This window comes from Gorilla gorilla, chromosome 2, assembly GCF_029281585.2.
Source record: "Gorilla gorilla gorilla isolate KB3781 chromosome 2, NHGRI_mGorGor1-v2.1_pri, whole genome shotgun sequence".
Taxonomy (NCBI): Eukaryota; Metazoa; Chordata; class Mammalia; order Primates; family Hominidae; genus Gorilla; species Gorilla gorilla.
In genome coordinates this window covers 145574199-145584650 of record NC_086017.1, presented here as the reverse complement: position 1 = coordinate 145584650, position 10452 = coordinate 145574199, and positions in this window count along the sequence as shown.

The window sequence follows — 10452 nt, the reverse complement described above, 5'->3', positions numbered from 1 at the left end:
GAAGACAGGCAGGTAATTTAAAATAAGCAAGGAGGCAGGAGTTACCATATAATGTTTTAGAAACAGTCCGGCTGAGCAATTGCAAGGACACAAAGCGATGGGGCTATTAGAGAAAGGCAGGACAGGAATTGCAGCCACGATAAGGGATTCCTCGCAGGAGGCAACCCCTCCATAAAGGCATCTGGGTGAGCGAGGGTCTGGAGCCCAATCTGCCTTTACTAGAGGGTATTACTCCCCAAATAAGAGCCCCGCATGTTTGTTTCTTTTGTTGTGTAGTATTTACACAACAATGTGTGGGTGAGGGGAGGAAGGTCACTGTGGCACTTCTTAAAGGCCCATCTAGCACACCTATTCTTCTCAAAGCCACAGACACACACGGACCTTCAACATTCACAGCCGTGGTCACTCGGGCTGCCATTGGCTCTTCAGCAACACACAGTCTGGCACTTTGTGCCGGGAGGTCTTGCCTCCATCTGCCGTGGACTCGCCCAGTTGCTCAATGTCGCCAGAAGATGCAGATGATTTCCCTAAGGGCCCAACACTACACTTAACTGAGGACTCCCAAGAATGCCTTCCTGGCCTCAGGAGAGCTTCAGGCCAGAGGGATGATCACAAAGGGCTTGCTTTCAGGCCACCGGCCTTACCAGTTCTGACTCATTTCGTTTAAAATAGAACATAAAGCACAGGGAGGGGATACAGCCCATCACAGTAGTTGTAAAAGCCTGACAACCAGAGGGACGTGGTGAAGGTGAGCCCTCTCCATAGCAGCTCAGGGAGCCCACCGACTGCCCCCCACCCCACCCCTCCTGCCGAGTGGCAGGGCATGGCCGGGCTGCAGCTCTCGCTCCCAACTCCGACTCAGGACTCTAAGTGCCTGCTCCGCTTGGGTCTCCCAGACCCGGGTGGCTTATGATATTGAGCTCATCAGTCAACACCAGACGCCACTTCTTTCTAAAGTCTGCTGTGTACCCGATCGCACACTCGGTTTTGGCCCCCTACACGGGCCCAGGGCCCTTGGGGGCTCCGCGCGCAACGGAATGGGCCAGCTTCAGCCTGCGCAGCACAATGGTCCGCCCTCCCCGGCTGGCGCGTGGCCCAGCCCGGGGGGTTTCAGTCGCTTCGGAGAATTCACTTATTGTTTGCAGGGCTCGGCGGCCGCCGCCTGCAGCCGGCGGGCTGCAAATCTATTCACCCTGCAGCCTGGCGTCCGGCGCTGCCGCGGCGCGTCTCCCCCGCGCACCTGCCCGGCGCCCCCTCCCTTCCCGCCCGCCATCTGTCGTCTGAGACCCATTGTAAGCAGCCGCGCCTGGCGTCCTGGACGACACCCAAGGGGACCCGGGGCTTAGGCCTGGCGAGAGGCAAACAGGAGGGTTTATTCCAGTCCCGTTTGGAGGTGACCTTAAGCAAAATAGCCAAGTCTGAGGGCATCCGCCTGCTCCCCGGACCTCTGGCTTTTAGCGCAGGGTTTAGGGGCCCCTCCTGGACGCAGAGTCCCAGGGTTCACAATCTGAGCCGGAGCGTCCTGCCTGGGCGTTCTGGGATGTAATCTGGCCTAGAGGAGCCCTGCAGCGGCCGCTCGCCTCCTTGAAGAGCCCCGGGAGCCCGTTTCAAATGCAGATGTTGGTTTTGTCTGCCTGCACGTCTGATCCTCCGAATTTATACCCACTGTCCGGGCCTCTTGGGATGCTGGGTTGAAAGAAGAGTTTCTCTTTTCTGAAATGGCAAATACAGCCCTTTCAAGTCCCACCAGCCAGCCTGCTGCCCCCAGAAGTCTGTACCCATATTTGTTGAATATCACACACCCTCCTTTCATGTCAGTGGAAAGTTAAAAATGTTTTAATATATCCCGACCGAAAAGAAAATAAAACAAAGCTATGGTCATTGTGGAGCTTGCCTTTCAAACTACAACCTTGATCCGCAGATTCGAATCCTCCCTCCTTCCTAGGTATCTATCTCCCCAGCCTGTTTGAGAACCTTTCCTTCCTCTCACTGTGCACTCAACACCCCCCATACACACAAACGACAAGCACATCACATCTTTTTATAGATGGGAAAGCCAAGGCCAAAAGATGGGAGGAGCTATGGACAGCTGTGAACTTTATCTCTCTGTGGATTTAAAACAAAAGAGACCCACACTCAATTTGAGCTATTACTAACAGCCATTTCCATGCAAAGAGAAGTGTCAGGGCTCAATGTGGGAGATTTGGGGCTGGTCTCTCAGGTAAAGTTTCTCCAGACGGACACCTCAGTGGGGTTACCTGGGGCAGTAGCCCCAACTCCTGCTCAGTCTCTTGACCCTGCCACCAAGAACGGGAGTGCCAGCACCCCAGAGGCTCCAGATCCCAAGAAGCACACTCTAACAAGGCTGGGCAGAGTTCCGTGCAGACTGGGGCTCTCCTCCTTAGAACTCTTGGTGCTTCCAGCCCATAATTCTCTATCCAAAGGGAGGCCTGGTGAGGATGAAATCACAACTGGAAATCAGAACTGGAAATGTGGGTAGTATATTGTACCTCAGATCTCCACTCTTGGACAGAACTGGAAAAACGGGGGGAAAATGTGCTTCTCTGCTTCCCTTTCACCATCCCCTTCAGTTCGCAGATGGGTTCTTTCTCTATATTTGTAAATATCACATATTATTCCTTCTCTCTCTCTCTCTCCTCTTTTTCTCTCTCTCTCTCTGTGTGTGTGTGTGTGTGTGTGTGTGTGTGTAACACATATACCTGTTACAGAATTCAAAAGGAAAAAATGGCTATTCAGTGAAAAACAAGTCTCCCTTCCACCCTGTTCCCAGATAGCAGTGTTTGCTTTTCTGTTCCTGCTTGGCCCCAAGAAGGCCTAGGCTTCCATCTCCTGCCAGCTGTGGGACCTGGTGCAAGACTCTTTTTCTCTTTGAACCTTGGTTGCCTTCTCAGTAAAACTAGTGTAAGACTACCTACAGCATGAGCTCATTAGGACTAAATGAGAAAAGTGTTCCAGGCCCGCTGAAATGCTGTGCACCCCTGTTATCACTATTTGACACAAAGCACTATTCTCATCCCCTCACCTTGTCTAGCAAGGGCCGAAGGACAGAATTTGAAGACCTTGAATAAGAAAAGGAAAGATTTGTCAGGTGGCAGGTAATAGGCTGTTACAATGTGGAGGAGAGCTGGAGTTAAGGGGAAAAAATGGCACAAGAGGCCGAAGGGAGGTATGTCTATCAGGTTGTACTGCACAGCAAACAACCACGAAGTATATACAACTATAATCATTTCTTTCTTGCTCAGCATTTGCAGGCCAGCTGCAGCTCTGCTTGAGACTGTGGATTTGTGGGGTGTCTGGGACAGTTCTGTTGATGTGTCTTATTCAGTGACTGTGCTGAGCTCCCTCAGGTGTGTTCTGACAATGGCAGAGGCATGAACTGCCAAGCCAAACTACACAAGTGTCACATCTGCTAACATCCTATTGGCCAAATAAGTCACTTGGCCCAATCCAAAGTCAAAGAGGGTAATGTTCACTCCATCCACCATGAAATAGTGGCAAAGGTATGTATTATCAGGGAGCAAAGAATTGGGAGCAATATTTCAGTCTGTCTTCTCTACATTCCCCATCCCCATGGCTTTAAATACCACGCATTTGCTAAGGATTCCCTAACTTACATTCCAGTCCACAGCTGTCCCTTAAGTTCCAAGCAGTCCCGAGTTCCCACAGCACTCTCTTCCTCCAATATCTCCACTTGCACATCTCACACACTTCTTCAAATAGAAGTCTTGGTTCCCTACCCCTAACCCAAGCCTGATCTCATCAGTGGCCCCTCCTTCTACCCACTTGCTCAAACCAGAGGCAAAGGATCACCTTTCACCCACCGTCTCCCTCACCATCCACACCACGTTCAACCCACACAGATGATGTTGCCTTCAGAATGTGCCTCTCCCTGGCCAAGTCCCCAGCACCTCTCCCACCTACAGGTGGCTGCTGTAGCTTCTTGACTGCTCCCTTTGCTTCTGCACTTGCTTCCTTCATGCTTTTCTCAACACAGCCAGAGCAATACTCATGAGTGAAAGGTCAAGCCATGTCACTCCTCTGCTCCAAACCTCTGACGGCTGCCATCTCGGAGAAAATTTGAAGTCCTTATGGTGCTCTGCAAGGCCCTACATAACCTGTCTTTGGTCCCCTACCTCTCTGACTTCCTCCCTAATACTCTGGCCCCCACATGGTTTGCTCCAGCCACACTGCCCTCCTTACGGCTCTGCAAACACCAGCAGGCACACACTGGCCCCAGAGCCTTTGCATTGACTGTTCCCTCTCCCAGAAGTGCTCTTCCCCGAAATATTTGTACTGCTAGTGCTCTTTCTGAGGAAAACTTCCCCTAGTCACCTTATCTAAAATATCACCCCTGACTCAAACTTTCAGATCCCCATACTTATCACTGTCAAACATATGATAAAATTTACTTGTTTATTCTGCTTATTTTCTGTGTCTAGTAGAGATAACGTATGCTCCATGTTGGGTGACCACCCCAGTTTGCCCACGGCTGTCCCTATTTTAGCACTGAAATTACTATGTCCCAGGAAATTCCTGGAAAACTGGGATTGTTGATCACTCAAAAGGGCTGAGATTTTTCTGTTTTGCTCACTATCTTATTTCTCTTCCTGGTGTTTAGCACATTGCCTGGCACTCATTAAATAGTGGTTGAATGAATGAATTAGCAGTAAAAATGACCATCTGAAAATTTAAATCAGCTCATATCTGTCCTATGCTAAAAATTAATTGATGGCTCCATGTTGCACTTGAAACACAATCTAAACTCCTTACCATGGTGTATTAGTTCATTTTCATGCTGCTGATAAAGACATACCCAAGACTGGGCAATTTACAAAAGAAAAAGGTCTAATGGACTCACAGTTCCATGTGGCTGAGGAGGCCTCACAATCATGGCAGAAAGTAAAAGACACATCTTACATGGTGGCAGACAAGATAAGAGAGCTTGTGCAGGGAAACTCGCTTTTATAAAACCATCAGATCTCATGAGGTTTATTTACTGTCATGACAATAGCACAGGAAAGACCTGCACCCATGATTCAATTATCTCCCACTGGGTCCTTCCCACAATACGTGGGAATTATGGGAGCTGAAATTCAAGATGAGATTTGGGTGGGGACACAGCCAAACCATATCACATGGCCTCCAAAACTGTATCTCCTAGTCCTTTTCTGCAACATTTCATACCTCCTCTTCCTCCACTCTTGTTAGGCTCTGGGCCATCTGACCCCCTTCTAGCCTCTTCATGAACACCCACCCTCATAACAGCTCTAGGTCTTTGCTGTTGCTGTTTTCTTGGCTTCCCTTGGAGGCACCCGCTTATCCTTCAAGATTCAGTTCAATCAGTGTGTCCTCAGAGAGGCCTTCCCAGGATTTCTGGTCACAGAGGCTTCCTCCAGTGGCTACAGCTGCTCACCCAGTGTATTTCCTGCGTAGCCTCATCACTAATTATATTCACCCCTGTTTATCTGCATGCTTGTGTATTTATTACCTGTTGCCCACAAGGGTAGGAGCCTTGTCTGCCCTGTTCTCTACCACAGCACCACCCCCTAGAACACAATGAATTATCTCCCACATCTGCTGGAGCAACACCTTGTGGTCAGGGATGGAGGAGGGTGTTGGAAAGATTTCATGCACAGAGTGAGGAGCTAATTTCGCTGAGGACCAAATGGGCTCTTTGGACAGTGAAGGAATTCCTTGTGCATTTTCAAGGAAGATATCTGTAATAAAAATTATATTTTCCATGTATTCAGTACTTAACATGGGCCAGGCATAGTGCTAAGCACCTTCTATACATCACCTCATTTAATCCCCACAATAATCTCATTATTATCTCTACTTTCAGCTATGAAAACTAAATGTAAAATACACTGTCCACTAACTACCTATCCATTCTTCACATCTTCTTTGTTAATAGAGTCCTGGCTTTGTGTAGGGTGAGAACGTGTCCAGCCCTGAGTAATGGATTACAATAATCCTGTTCCCTGCATTCCCAGACTCCCTTGCAGCTAGGAGTGGCCATGTGAGCCTATTCTGGACAGTGTGAAAGAAGTGGAGTCTGTTGAGGGGCAAGGTGTTCTAAGAAAGCTTCCATTTCTCCCACATCTTTCTTCCTAACTTAAGGTGTTGTGTTGTCTGGAGCCCTGGCAGCCATCTTCTAACCTTGAGAAAACAAGCTCCATGGTGAAAGTCATCAGACTAAATATTGCAAACCAGAAAAAGAGAAGTTCTTTCCTATTCTGGTCACATTGCTAACCAGCTGAACCAACACCAGAAACCGCCTCCAATCTTTTTGTTGCATGAATGAAATAAGCCCCTATTTGTCTAAGCTACCATTAGCCAAATTTTCTGTCACTTGCAAGTGAAAACATTCCCAACTAATAGATTGGGTTTCAGATAACTTTGGAAAGAATCAAACCTAGAGAGGAAGAATTCTGTCTGGAGATTGTGACTTGTGGAAGTCCAGCAGTATAATGACTGGAATTTATGCCCACATTTTGTTATGGTGATTGATACTGAAGACAAATGCTGAAGCCATTACTTTTGAGACTACTTCAAAGAGAGAAGAGGACAAAGGTCATATTCACTCCTGACAAGTATGTTATGGTGGATTTCCAAAAGTGACAGAGGGAAATCTATAGGAAAGGTTCAGTTTAAAATGCAAGGTTTTGCATTCTGACAAGGTATAAAAGAACCATCATTTTTCAGCATTTACTGTGCTCAAGCACTATGTCAGAATTTTTACCATATCAGCCCATTTGAACTTCCCAATTGCCTTGCAATGCAGAAATTAACATCTCCACATTGCAGAGGAGTGAACTGAGGCCTGGGAAAGCAGTAAAGCAAAATAGCTAAGAGCTACAGAATCAAAGCAATCCTACCTAAAAGCCCAGCAGGATTTTTTTTTAAAAATAAATTGACAAGTTGATCCTAAAATCCATATGGAAATAGGAAGGACCTAGAATACCCAAAAACAACCCTGAAGAAGAGGTTAGAAGTCAGAGGACTAACATCTGATTTCAAAAATTATTATAAGGCTACCATAATCAAAACAGCATGGCATTGGTGCAAAGATAAACAAATAAATCAGTGGAACAGATATATTCAATATATAGCGATTTTCTTTCTTTTGGATATATACCCAATAGTGAAATTGCTGGGTCACATGGTAGCTCTATTTTCAGTTTTTTTAGAAACCTCCCTGCTGCTCTTCATAATGGCTATACTAATTTACATTCCCACCAATAGTGTATGAGGGTTCCCCCTTTCTCTACATCCTGGCCAGCATCTCTTATTCCTTGTCTTTTTGATAAAAGCCATTCTAACTGGGGTGAGATGGTATCTTATGGTTTTGATTTTCATTTCTCTGATAATTAGTTATGTTGTGCATCTTTAAATATTCTTGTTAGCCATTTGTATGTCTTCTTTTGGGAAATATCTATTTGGATATCACCTATTTTTTATTCAGATTATTTGTGGTTTTTTACTAGGATGTTTGAGCTCCTTATACATTCTGGTTATTAGTCCCTTGTCAGGTGGATAGTTTGCAAATAGCTTCTACCATTCTTTGGGTTATATCTTCACTTTATTAATTATTTCCCATGCTGTGCAAAAGCTTTTTAGCTTGATGTACTACTATTTGTCTAGTTTTGCTTTTGTTGCTTGTGCTTTTGATGTCTTGCACAAAAAATATTTGCCCAGACCAATATCATGGAGCTTTTCCCCCAACATTTTCTTCTAGTAGTTTCATACTTTCAGGTCTTAGATTTAAGTCTTTAATCCATTTTGATTTGATTTTTGCATATGGTGAGAGTTAGGGGTCTACTTTCATTCTTCTGCATATAGTTATCCGGTTTACCCAGCACCGTTTCTTGAAAAGACTGTCCTTTCTCCATTCTATGTTCTTGGTGCCTTTGTGAAAAATGAGTTGGCTGTAAATATATTGATTTATATCTGGGTTCTCTACTCTGTTCCATTTACCTATGTGTCTGCTTTTATTCCAGTATCATACTGATGTAGCTGCTATAGCTTCATAGCATATTTTGAAGTCAAGTAGTTTGATTTCTCAGCTTTGCTCTTTTTGCTTGGGATTGCTTTGGCTATTCAAGGTCTTTTGTGGTTCCATGTAAATTTTAGGGTTGTTATTTCTGTTTTTGTGAATATTGTTGTCGGTATTTTAATAGGGATTGCATTGAATTTGCAAATCCCTTCGTGTAGTATTGTCATTTTAACAATATTAGTTCTTCCAATCCATGAGCGTGGAATATTTTTCCATTTTTCCATTTTTTAATGTCTTCTTTAATTTCTTTCATCAGTGTTTTATAGTTTTCCCTAAAGAGTTAGTTCTTTCATATCTTCGGTTAAGTTGATTCCTAGGTATTTTTTATTTTTTGTAGCTATTGTAAATAAGATTACTTTCTTGATTTCTTTTTCAGATTGTTGTCAGCATATATAAATGCTACTAATTTTTGTATGCCGATTTTATATCATGCAATTGTATTGAGTTCTTTTATCAGTTTTTTGGTGGAGTCTGTGTTTTTTTATATATAAAATCACGTTGTCTGCATACAAGGCTAATTTGACTTCTTCCTTTCCAATTTGGAGGCCCTTTATTTCTTTCTCTTGCATAATCGTTCGGGCATGAACAACTGATTTTTTTGACAAAGGCTCGAAAGTAATGCCATAGAGAAAGAATAGCCTTTTCAACAAACAGTGCTGGAATAATTGGAAAAGCATATGCAAAATAGAGACTACAACAAAGAAGAAGAGGAGGAGCAGGAGGAGGAAGAAAAAAGAACTTGGGCCGGGTGCAGTGGCTCACACCTGTACTCCCAGCACTTTAGGAGGCCGAGGTAGGCGGATCACCTGAGGTCTGGAGTTTGAGGCCAGCCTGGCCAACACAGAGAAACCCCATCTCTACTAAAAATACGAAAATTAGCATGGTGTGGTGGCGGGCACTTGTAATCCCAGCTACTCCAGAGAATGAGGCAGGAGAATCGCTTGAACCCAGGAGGTGAAGGTTGCAGTGAGCCTAGATAGCAGCACTGCACTCCAGCCTGGGTGACAGAGTGAGATTCAGTCAAAAAAACAGGGAAAGAAAAAGAAAGAAAGAAAGAAAGAAAGAAAGAAAGAAAGAAAGAAAGAAAGAAAGAAAGAAAGAAAGAAAGAAAGGAAGGAAGGAAAGAAAGAAGGAAAAGAAAGAAAGAAAAGAAAGGAAAGAAAGGAACGAAAGAAAGGAACGAAAGAAGGAAAGAAGGACTTGGAGTCACTCTTTTTGCCATTAATAAAAATTAACTCAAAATGGATCATAGACCTTAATGTAAGAGCTAAAGCTATACAACTCTTAGAAGAAAACATAGGAGTAAATATTCACGACCTTGTGTCGGTGATCGGTTTCTTAGATACAACACCAAAAGCATAGTCCATAAAAGAATAAGTGGATAAGTTGGACTGCATCAAAATTTAAAACTTTTGCTCTTCAAAATACATTATTAAGAATATAAAAAAGACAAGCCACAGCTGAAAGAATACATTTGCAAAGTATATGTCTGATAAAGGACTTCTGTCTAGAATACAGAAAGAATTCTTAAACTCAACAATAAGAAAATAAAGAACCCAATTTTAAAGGGGTACAGGGACAAAATATTTGAACAGATACTTTGCCAAGAAGATGTAAGGTTGGCAAACAGGTACATGAAAAGATGCCCAACAGCATGAGCCACTAGGGAAATTCAAATTAAAACCACAACGAAATACTACTACACATCATTTAGAATGGCTGAAATTAAGATTTACTATACCACGCATTGGTGGGTAGGCAGAGGCAGTGATACTCTCATATGTTGTGGGTGAACATGTAAAATAGTACCAACGAGTTCGGAAAGCCATTTGGCAGTTTCTTTAAACGTTGACATATGCTTACCATATTAACCAGCCATTTCTTTCCTGGGTGACTATTCAAGAAAAAAGGAACTATATATCCATACAAATATTTGAACTTGAATGTTCCTAGGAGCTTTATTTGTAATAGTAGTGATTCTGGAAAAAAAGCCAAATGTCCATTAAAAGAGAAATGAGTAAACAAACTGTGCTCCATCCATACAATGCCATACTACCTAGCAATAGAAAGCAATGAACTATTGGTACACACGACATGGATAACTCATGAAGGGAATCATGCTAAGTGGAAAAAAACAAAAACAAAAAAAAAGAGCCTACTGAATGATTCCACTTATATAAACGTTTAAACAAGGTAAACTAATCTATAAGAACAGAAAGCAGATCAGCGATTTCCTGGAGATGGGGTTGGGGAGAGGGGTGGAAGGGAAGGACTGAAATGCTGAAATTAACAAATTGTTACATGTAGTTTATTATATGTCCATAACAGTAAATAAGACTTGTTGTTTTTGTTGTTGTTTGTTTGTTTGTTTGTTT